The following is a 12,023-nucleotide window of genomic DNA, read 5'->3' on the forward strand; positions in this document are numbered from 1 at the left end:
AGAATCTATTTTCCTACCAATAACCCCGACTTATTACTATGTTTCATCTGGGCTGCTCTTAATTCCTATTGTTCAGTCCTCAGGGATATGTTTTTATGGCACACCTAACCCATTGAGATTTCTTCTTCCTCCTCCTGCACCTTCTCCTCATGGTTCTCCTCCAAACCCAGGGAAACCTAAACCCCACCTATGTCTCTTCTGCTCAGCTATTGGCTGTTGGCATCTTTATTTACCAATCAGAAATAACTTGGGGATAGGGTCACAGGTCAACTTGCATACTTCAGGTCTTGGAGGTTTGCACTTAGCATTACAATAGACAGCAAGACCAAACCTCAACAGGAACAGAAGCATTCCAACTTAAGACTGGACCAAGGCAAGAACATAATCCCAGCAACGCAAACATCAAACCTTACAGCTCTGCATTTTCATCCGAGAATTCTGATATTAGCATCTCCTATGGGCTTGAGGAACTCCATTGCAGTCCTGCTGTCTGCAGTACACTCAAACTCTTTCTTGGGACAGCTCCACCTGACACTTGCAATTTCCTCAGCTCATATCTCACAACCTTACCATCTCCAACATGCTGGCATTTCCATTGCAATTTAGGCTTCCCTAGCATAAGACAATGGCCTATTAGGGTTGCCTTGAAAGAATCTGGCCTTCCTCACATTGTCTGGTCTCAGCAGCTTCCTGGAACCTTGGTTCATAACTCCATTACACTTGTACTGTTCCATTCTGTATGCTTGCAAACTTACCACAATGTAGAACATGCTGCCAAGCTCTTTGGCAAGCTCACAGTGTAATCTGGACCCTTTCTACCTAGCTGTAGTGCTCTCTGGGCACTTAAATGGCTGAGTTTGGGGAAAAAAACCTAAGCAATTGGATTTTCTGAAAACCAGAAATGCTTTTCAGTGACATTTTTTTAGTTTAGGTTTCTTTCAAATGAATTTGCACTGTCACAAACTGGAGCTTTTCATGGATAGAGTCATATTCTTAGGGCCCCTTTTCTATTTTCCCAGTTCAGAATCCATTTTTAAAATGATACTGATTTCTTTAACAGTTGCAGAAGCCTTCTCCATACCTCCATTGTCTGTAGCTTTAAATTTGTTCACATTCCTGCCCTCTACAAACTGCACAATTTCCATCTCTCAATTAGGGAAAATACTCAGACAGAGACAGAAGGTCAAACTAGAGAAAGCCAACCAAAGGTTGTTAAAAAAACATACTTTAGTTTGCCAATTTAATATACAATAAAGACCAACAGATGATGATCAGGAATTCGAATGACAACCTGTGGATATGTTAGAAATGAGAAATTTTAAAGAAAACATCACTAATTTGGGGATATGTTCACCATTTGTAAAAACAAATCCTGACTTCTTGGGCTATTAAAAATAAAATAATCCCCCAAGACCAGAAGAGTATGGCAAAAGCAATATTAGAACTCGGATCACATTTGTAATGCTTTTAATGGTGTAGAGAAGAGGCAAAGGAGATAGTATGGCAGGAAATAAAACACAGAGGTAATAATATTTCTAAAGATCAGCTACTTGGTGAGGGTCATTTTACTGAGGTAGAGGTGCAGGCTGAATATGATAAAGAAAACCTTGATATTATGACACTTGGCAGCCCTAAATGCCTTGGCCAGAGTTGTAGAAACAGGGAAAAGACTTGAACCATTTTCTTAAGTCATGCAAGGTACAAGTGAAACATTCCTTGACCTTTTGCAAAGGTTGACCTCCACTGTAGAAAGGAGTGTATCAGATCCATCAACAAGAAAGACACTAATTGAGTCTTTAGCTTTTGAAAATTCAAATGCTGACTTGGTAAGAGGTAATCTCTTTGGAGGCAAGGACAGTATCAATAGATGAGTAGATTAGATACACAATTGATGTTAGACCTCATTGGCCTGATCCAACCTTAATAGAAGACAGGCCACTGAGAACAAGTCTAAATTAAATATAGAAATAGAAGAACTGATAAAATTTTAGAAGTCAATGCTTCATAAATAACTGTGTTTTTGAACGTGGGCTTCATGGGGATTCTAGGATTGCTTAGCCTGATATATGACAGCCTAAGAATAGGCTTATAAGAATTAAAGGATGCTCAATAAAAAAGGATAGGAAGTAAAATACATAGGAAAAATGTTAATTCGAGATATATAAGGATAAAGGGGATATAATTATATATCCATAGACACTAACCTCCTTAGAAGATAGGAATAAAGGGAAGTTACATTTTTTAAGGATTGAAGGGAGATATAATGGTAATTGTTTAAGTGTTTTTAAGTATATACTAAATAAAGAAATCCAGGCCTTTGATCTCAAATATAGTAAACAAAGGCATGGAGATAGAGAGAAACCCTATCTCAACAAATAATAATAAGAAGATATTAATCTTCACAGAAGGGGAATAAATGAAAATTATTTGTTTTTAATGATAGAAAGAAAAAATAATGGTAGCCTTGAAATAGGCTTATACAGTAAGTAGAAGGAAACTTAATTAAAGTCATATGGGAAAGGATATTAATTCAAATTATATGAAGAGAAAGGTGATATATACATTATATACACATATATACATTACATACACACATATATTACACACACACACACACACACATATATATATATATATATATATATATATACATATCCTCAGAGATACTAATCTCCATAAAAGAGAGAAATGAATAATTAATTTAATTATTTCTAAGTATACATGTATAAATAAATAAATTGAGGCCATTGATCTTAAAAAAATAAAAACAAGAGCAGGGTATAAGGAGAAAATCCTTATGACAGACAGATAATAGCAACTTAAGCCTCGATCTCATGTAAGAACAAGGCAGGAGATGGCAAAAAACAAAAACAAAAACACCCCCCCCCAAAAAAAAACAAACACTATTTCAATGGATTATAAATAACTGTTTCAATTGCTTTAAATTGTTTTAATTATCAGAATGTATGTGGTTATACATTTGATGGTTATGGTATTAAAAATACTCTATGAAAGAGATCACAATAGAGCAGGCCTAAAGAAAAAAGAGGCTACTAATTTGAACAAATCTATACCTTTGATGATTTTGGGTTACTAGACCAACAACATGATATTTTTGGAGAGAGGCTCTGTATTGTGTTAAAAGGAAAGAAGAAAAAGCTTTGGACCCCTTCCAAAGTGATAGGGTTCAGATAAGACATGGAAGACCCCCTAAAGAACTTGACTATAGACAAAAAAATTCAAGAAGATCAAGCAGGACAATTTAATTGATTTGCTAATTCCTCCACATGGAAACAGCCCTATAACTCGTTTAGACCTAACAATGTCTCTAGCCCAAACTTCACCTAAAATTAGACAATAAATCTTTTTGGTTATCAAATCCTTAAGATTCATCATGCTATCCTTCACATGACATGAATCTATTACAATTGGTTATTGATCAGATTAATTCATAAAATGATAATTATCTTTTACCTGCTTAAACAAGAAACAAAAGTCCATCCTTAACTGATCAATGCACCTTGCAGAATCCATATGAATATCTTAATATTATTAGAATTTTGGTTGTAAGATTCATGTATCACAGAATGTACAATTCTGACAAGATTCATCCACGATGCCACTGAAATGACCTGTGTTCTAGTTCCCTGCCTCCTGATACTGTTTCTGGAGACTTGTTTCCAGAACAGCTTCAGAAATAGCTGCTGAATCCCAATGGACTCAGTTCATCCAGCCTTTCAGAAGAGCTTCAGTCAAGTCCTGAGCCTTCTAAGCATACAGAGACTAGATAATAAATGCTAAAGTTAGCTTTCTTAAGTCTAACCAATTTATTTTAAATTTTCCTACCCCTTTCCACTCCTTAAAAATATAATAATTCATCACCCCAATTCAACAAGAAGGTCATCATCCCAATTCCTTGAGCTTGAGTGTCTGGTTATAGTTATTTTATAATTTTAAATAGGTTGTCATTTTAAGAAATAAAGTAGAAATTATCATAATTTTGAACAGGAAGGAAACTAAATAGAGAACTTAGACTTGGGGATTTCTGCCTTTCCTTTTCTCTTCTCTAGCCTTTCTTTCCTAGATAAAAGGAAGTAGATTGAAAGAAAATGACAATAGAGTAATATTATAAGAAATTAGATATATGGGAGAGTACTAATTTTATTGTTAAATAAAACATTGTATAGCCACAATCTTTCATTGGTAGAAATCTTTATATTTGATACAAATTGAAGTTATAATTTCTTACATTGGTACAGAATTCATATATTGACACAAGTTTAAGGTTTTCATTGGTATAAATCTTTGTATATTGATACAAAATTTGAAATTAATATTGCTCCTCTTAGATGGGCATTGTGCCTATGCAAGTCATTTGTGAATACAAGACTTTGACCCAGTCTCTCTATAGCTGCTAATAGAATCTGCTTAAGATGACTAAGTAACACAAGTTAAGGGCCAGATAGTAAGCTCATGGTTATATTAGATTCTGATTTTATTATAATAAGGTGTTTCAATATTATTCAAATAGAATAGCTAAGAGAAGTCAAGGCTTAACAGTTCATATATACTTTATATAGACAGCCTTCAAAAACATCAGAAATCCACAGATTATGGCATTTATAATCATTTCATTTTTACTATATTTTGACTAAGAGACGTATCTGTTCCTGATAGTACTCCCTTCCTGGTTCAAAGAAGGTATTGAACTTCATAACCTCGATGTAGAGTTGCTCCAGTTGAGGCAAGGTTGCCACTGGGAAAAAACTGCCTTAATTCATCTACAGACAAAGAAAATACTGTCAAAAGAAAGAAAGGAAGGAAGGAAGGAAGGAAGGAAGGAAGGAAGGAAGAAAGAGAGAAAGAGAAAGAGAAAGAAAGAAAGAAAGAAAGAAGAAAGAAAGAAAGAAAGAAAGAAAGAAAGAAAGAAAGAAAGAAAGAAAGAAAGAAAGAAAGAAAGAAAGAAAGAAAGAAAGACACGAGATGCGGGATAGTCAACAGCTTAGCTCTGCCAAGTAGAGTAAGGTAGTCTTTTATATTCTTGCTTCACATAAGGTCTGTCAGATGGTTCTAGGACAGAATTGGGGGACTGTCCAGATAGTCAGCTGTCTCTACAAATTTGTTAAGTTTTGAAAGCTATGTTTTTGTGCTTCCTGTATGCTTAGGTAATTTATTTAATTTGTTTTCAGATTTCTGTACCCATATCTTCGAGGCTTTTCCCTACTTTCTCCTCTATAAGTTTCAGTGTCTCTGGTTTTATGTGGAGTTCTTTAATCCACTTAGATTTGACCTTAGTACAAGGAGATAGAAATGGATCAATTCTCATTTTTCTATAACCGCCAGTTGTGCCAGCACCATTTGTTGAAAATGCTGTCTTTTTTCCACTGGATGGTTTTAGCTCCCTTGTCAAAGATCAAGTGACCATAGGTGTGTGGGTTCATCTCTGGGTCTTCAATTCTATTCCATTGGTCTACTTGTCTGTCACTATACCAATACCATGCAGTTTTTATCACAATTGCTCTGTAGTACAGCTTTAGGTCCGGCATGGTGATTCCACCAGAGATTCTTTTATCCTTGAGAAGAGTTTTTGCTATCCTAGGTTTTTTGTTATTCCAGATGAATCTGCTGATTGCCCTTTCTAATTCGTTGAAGAATTAAGTTGGAATTTTGATGGGGATTGCATTGAATCTGTAGATTGTTTTTGGCAAGATAGCCATTTTTACAATGTTGATCCTGCCAATCCATGAGCATGGGAGATCTTTCCATCTTCTGAGATCTTCTTTAATTTCTTTCTTCAGAGACTTGAAGTTCTTATCATACAGATCTTTCACTTCCTTAGTTAGAGTCACGCCAAGNTATTTTATATTATTTGTGACTATTGAGAAGGGTGTTGTTTCCCTAATTTCTTTCTCAACCTGTTTATCCTTTGTGTACAGAAAGGGCATTGACTTGTTTGAGTTAATATTCAGCTACTTCATTGAAGCTGTTTATCAGGNTTAGGAGTTCTCTGGTGGAATTTTTAGGGTCACTTATATATACTATCATATCATCTGCAAAAAGTGATATTTTGACTTCTTCCTTTCCAATTTGTATCCCCTTCATTTCCTTTTGTTGTCTAATTGCTCTGATTTCTGACAGGGTTGAAGACTAGTTATAGTCTCATAATCAAACTTAAATTGTTTAGCACTAAGGAAGATGACCTAGATTTGAAAGTATGTTTTCCAGATGGTAATACAAGTTAAAATCAAATAATAATTTAGATGTAGAATTGTAGACTCTTTACGGTACGATAGATGTTATAATAATATATCTAAATTGACAAAATTCATTATTAGTGAGTATCATACCTTATAGTTTATATAACTGTTGTAACTATGTTCATTGCATATCTGCAAAAAAAAAAAGCCTTTTTAATGGACAAAAAGGATGAAATGTTGTGGTTTTCCCTGATGCTGTTTGTATTCTGATGTTAATTCTGCTTCCTCAAGAGGGGTTGTCCATGAGGAGCAGTTGATCAGGTATTCAGGTGATCTCATGTGAACCTTCTCCCCATTCTAATTCGTCAATAAAGGCTAGAGCCTGTGATTGGGCAGTGGAGAGGTAAAGAAGAATGAGAAAGAAGGGAGAAAGGATGGAAGAGGAGGAGGAAGAAGCCAACCATGTGTCTAAAAGAAACCACAAATAACAAAGTGTCTTATAGCTGGGGAATAAGTTAGTACAGTATTAGATCTTGCCACTCTGTGAAGATAGCTTATAATTATAATAACTTTATTATGTCCTTTTTAAAATATAGACTTATTGGGGTTTAAGCTTTCTACAATATCAACTTTCCTAAGACTCTATTAGACTGTGGTGCCAAGCTCTTCCACATTCTTCTATAATGTAGAATGATTTAGAATGCTATAGAAAGCAAGACTGCTTCTTTAATATCTACTCTCAGTACCAATTTCCATTATCAGTTACTTTTTTCATAGATATAACAACATATGTGTCAAAATCTATTTTGGCCCATATTTTAGAGTATAATCCATCACAGTGGGGGATGTAAGGCAGTGACATCCCCTCTAGCTCAGGTAGGAAAAGCATGATCACACTGTGTCCATATTCATTAAGAGTGAGAGATGAATACTGGTGTTTGTTCACTTTCTTTGTTTTATCAAGTTCAGTACACTCATGATATATTTTATCACCTCAGTGTCCTAATATACATACCATAAAATCTATCTTCTGGGTGATATAAATCAGTCAAGTTGAAAATTGAGATTGACCATGAAAAATGACATGCCTTAAAAGAACCTCTACAAAGTTATACTGATATGAACAATGAACAATGAATAACTGAAATGGTTATGCAGAAAGAGGAGAATTGAAGAGATGGTAAGACAAAGAATGTTGAATTGCTTAAGTACAACAGGAAGGTAGCAGTAGATAACTTTTTTAAAAAGCAACATATTTAGAGATATAAAAATGAATATCAAAAATTTCCCCTAAACATTTATTTGCATAATAATGCTTCTGTAATCTTTATAGAATTTACTTATCTCTGTTAAAAAAAATGAGACTAAGAGAGGCATCATAGCCTATGTCTTTATCTTAGTACACTGGAGACAGAGGCAGGTTCCTTTCTGTGAGTTTAAAGCCAACCAGGTCTACTTCGCTAGACCAGTTTCAGATCAACCAGAACAACACAGTGAGAACTTCTCTCAAAACAATAAACAAAGAAACAAAAAATCCACCTTAATTATTATTAGCTAGAAGCATTATATTATGACTAAGATTATTTGGATTTCAAATTGATAAAATTATATACAATTAAGTCTATACACAATGATTTTGACTTATTACGGTACATGCTATTTTTTATTTTATAAAATAAAGCTAAATAATCTTTATAATCCCTGTGAAAGCTTTTCTTTCTTAATGCATTAAATACTCTGATGATGTGTTATTTCACTGAAGTTTCAAAGATTGAGAAAAATTTTTAAGAAGTTTCCCAATACCTCTTAGGAATTTGGACAGTGTAACATGATGGGAACATAACATTCCACATTTTTTGTTCTTATGCCACAAAATCTTGATGATTTTCTTCAACTATATAAAGATAACAAACATCCTCTGTCCCAAATAGTTTGAGAGTATGAAAAATATAAGGATCAACAATGCTGGCACTACTAAGAACTATTGCATATTTGACAGACTCATACAATCTTTTTAGGTATAGAATAGAAGGAATAATATTTGTCCAAACTGTGGTGGTCATTCAAAGACTACTATGAATGAGAATTCAAAACACATTGAGCGAATTACAAATAACATCAAATATATAGTCAGTAAGTACACAATGGCACAAGGTAAATTATACTGAAGCTATGAAATCAGTGAAGGGGAGAGAGATGAATACACACACAGACATTTATTCCAATTACTTTTTATCAGTTTTTAAAATAATTTCTGCAATTACTTAGTGGCTTTGTTCATTAGTTTTTGGTCAGAATCTTATTTAGGTCTAGATTATCTAAAATGATGGGGAAGCAAATGTTATTATTAATAATAGTCAGAGAAACTAGATAGTTATAAGATTAATCCATAGTGCTGCTTGTTTACAGCGAGGATCATAATGTGCACATATAAGACAGGTGAAGTGACCAAGGTGGCATGGAATAACATGAGGAGGCAACTGAGTAGCATTCCAGGCACCTGAAAAGATGGACTCTAAGTGCAAGGCTCCATCTTACTTTGTTTTCTGCTATTTAGGTAAGCATCCTAATGGATATATCGATTTTTTCCATATTCCTTCTGCTGGAGATTTACTCCCCCTCCATTTTCTCTTTAGAAAAGAGATACATTCTACACACCCAAAGAAGCTAAGCAAGAAGGGAGGCCTAAGCAAGAATGCTTTAATATCACATAGAAGGGGGGAGGGGGAGAACAGTCATAGGAGGCGGATGGTGGAAGGAAACTGAGTGAAAAGGGGGTTGGGGAAGGGAATGGGGGGGTCAGTATCAGGTGTGGGAAGAGACAGGAGAGAGGGCCAGAGGGCCAGAAGAATGAATGGAAATCTGCATCTGCTGGGGGGGCTGGGGCAGGTATTTCTAGTACGAGAGACCTGGGAGATGGGGAGGCTCCCAGGAGTCAATGATATTGACCTTAGCAGAGAGGCCTAACAGTAGAAACATGGAACCTGAAGAGGCCACCTCCTGTAGCCAGACAGGACCTGTCACGGAGGGATAAAAACAGCAACCCACCTAGGAAACTTTTGATACCAAATTTGTATTGCATAAAAGAAATTCAAGGAAACAGATGAAGCAGAGAGTGAGGGTATGGCCAACTTAAAACTGCCTCAAACTGAGACACACTCCATAGGCAAGCACCAATCTTTGACACTATTGACGATACGCACCTAAGCTTGCAGTCAGGAGCCTCGCATGACTGTCCTCTGTGAGGCTCTACCCAGCAGCTGACTGAAACAGATGCAAAGACCCATAATCAAACATTGGATGGAGCTCGGGGACTCTGATGGAAGAGTTGGGGGAAGAACTGTTGGCTTCAAAGGGAATAGGAACTCTCAGAAAGACCTACAAAGTCAACTAACCTGGACCCTTGGGAGTTCTCAGAGACCCTGAGCTACCAACCAAAGAACATATACAGGCTGGACATAAACCCCTGCGCAAATGCAGTAGATATACAGCTCACTCTTCATGTGGATTCTTCCTAAAGCTCTTGCTTGTCTATGGAATCCATTCCCCTTACTGGATTGCCCAGACTCGGTGGGAGAGCATGTGCCCTGCCTGACAGAAACTTGATACACCAGAGGAAGTATGGGGGCACCTTCACAGAGGAGAAGAAGAGGAGGAAATGGGGGAGGTATTGTGTGATGGGGACTGGGGTGGTGGGGCATCAATCTGGATGCAAAAATGAATGAATGAATGAATGAATAAATAAATGGAAAAAAGGAAGCAGGCCTCCAATAGACAATAATAAAACATGACAAAACAAGATACAATAAGACCAGACAAAATGGCCTTAAGTTTTGTATACATACTTTTTAAAGGAAACTACTTATTGACCACAGTTCACAATTATTTACAATAAATTAAATATACAGTTAGATGACTTGAAGATTTCACCACTCAGATGCACAGATCCTGCAGAATCTCCCCTCTGTGCGCTTCAGTTCAGCCATATCCGACAGGGGAGGGGTGCAGACAGCTCTGCTGGAGGTGGGGGAGCACCACCCACCTTGTATACATAATTTATGCATAACATATTAATAAGAATTTTCAATTGATTGGCCATAAATTTAGGATTTGAAATCCTAGGACATGCAGAAGAGGAATGTAGACAGAAAATAAGACATACTAAAAAAATGAGTTAGCTCAGTTAAAAGTAATCTTCTAATGATTAGTTTTCTATTTTTCCTATTCTGTATTGGGCATATTCTCCAAATGCTTCATTTAACAAAATGTTGGTTAATAACCCAATGGTCTTTTTTTAAATAGCACTTTGGGAAATGAAGAGAAGGTTAAGTGCATAAAGAAAGGTCACTGAGGCAAGGTAGTGAATGGGGACAGGATTGGGAGAAAGGAGAAGACCGGATTCTGAAGACTTTCCCAGGCCTCCACTGTCTCAGGGATACCTAAGAAACTGGAGGAGCCTACAATCATAAATAAACTTTGATGGGACAAGGGCACCAGATTTCAAAATTTAGACATTGTTAGAAAAGCTCTGGGGCTATGAGTCCTGTTTTATTATTTATGAGGAAAGTTGACTCACATATGCCATAACAGCTTCCGAATGACTGAAGTGACCTCAAACATACCCAAATCTTAGGGGGTAAGGTATGTTAGTCAACTTCTGTCTTTATTTTGGCATAAAGTTTTATAAGGCCTAGTTTGTGGTTAGAGAGAACAAATCCCTTTACTCTTCAGAGGAGTGCGATGGCAGAAAACACATGATGGAGCCAAGCTGCTTACTTGTATGGACAGAAGGATTAGTGACTTGGCACTGCAGAGAAAGGTGTCTGCCACATAATTCTATCCCTGCAGGGACCCATGTAAAGGTGGACGGAAAGAAGCAATTCTATAAAGTTGTCTTATGATTCTCTCACCTCAGCCTAATAATTAAGCTGTAAAAATTGTATGGCTAGGAAGAGAAAGAAGTTTAGTAAGTGATGATAGTTCTATAATCTCTTTCAGAGAGCATTTTTAATGATTGTGAAGACTTCTTTCTAGGCCCACCATTTTCCTTAGGAACCCTTCAATACATGGGCAATTAAGACCTAAATTGTTACAAGAGAGAAGGCAAATCAGACTTACTTCAAATCTGCATATTCTTTTGAATAGGAAAAAACAGGTTAACATACTATATGTAAGAAATGCAAAGTTTTCAAAATGCAAGTATCATTTGGTAATCTAGATGGTATAAAATTGCTAAAAATTACTGTTCATGCTTAAAGAGGTTATTCCCCTGAACAGTACTTTTAGCAGTACTTTTATGAGGATATATAATTTATATTTACAACCATATTTTACATACTTTCAGTTAAAGAGAACTGAATTTCATAAATACAGTACTATAAAGAATCTTTAAGCCTTCCAGAGTGGTTGTACAAGCTTGCAATCCCACCAGCATTTGAGGAGTGTTCCTCTTTCTCTACATCCTTGCCAGCATCTGCTGTCACCTGAATTTTTGAGCTTAGCCATTCTGACTGGTGTGAGATGGAATCTCAGAGTTGTTTTGATTTGCATTTCCCTGATGATTAAGGATGTTGAACATTTTTTTCAGGTGCTTCCCAGCCATTCGGTATTCCTCAGGTGAGAATTCTTTGTTTAGCTCTGAACCCCGTTTTTAAATGGGGTTATTTGAATTTCTGGAGTCCAGCTTCTTGAGCTCATTGTATATATTGGATATTAGTCCCCTATCAGATTTAGGATTGGTAAAATTCCTTTCCCAATCTGTTGGTGGCCTTTTTGTCTTATTGACGGTGTCTTTTGCCTCACAGAAGCTTTGCAATTTTATGAGGT

The sequence above is a fragment of the Mus caroli genome, chromosome 15, assembly GCF_900094665.2.
Source record: "Mus caroli chromosome 15, CAROLI_EIJ_v1.1, whole genome shotgun sequence".
NCBI lineage: Eukaryota > Metazoa > Chordata > Mammalia > Rodentia > Muridae > Mus > Mus caroli.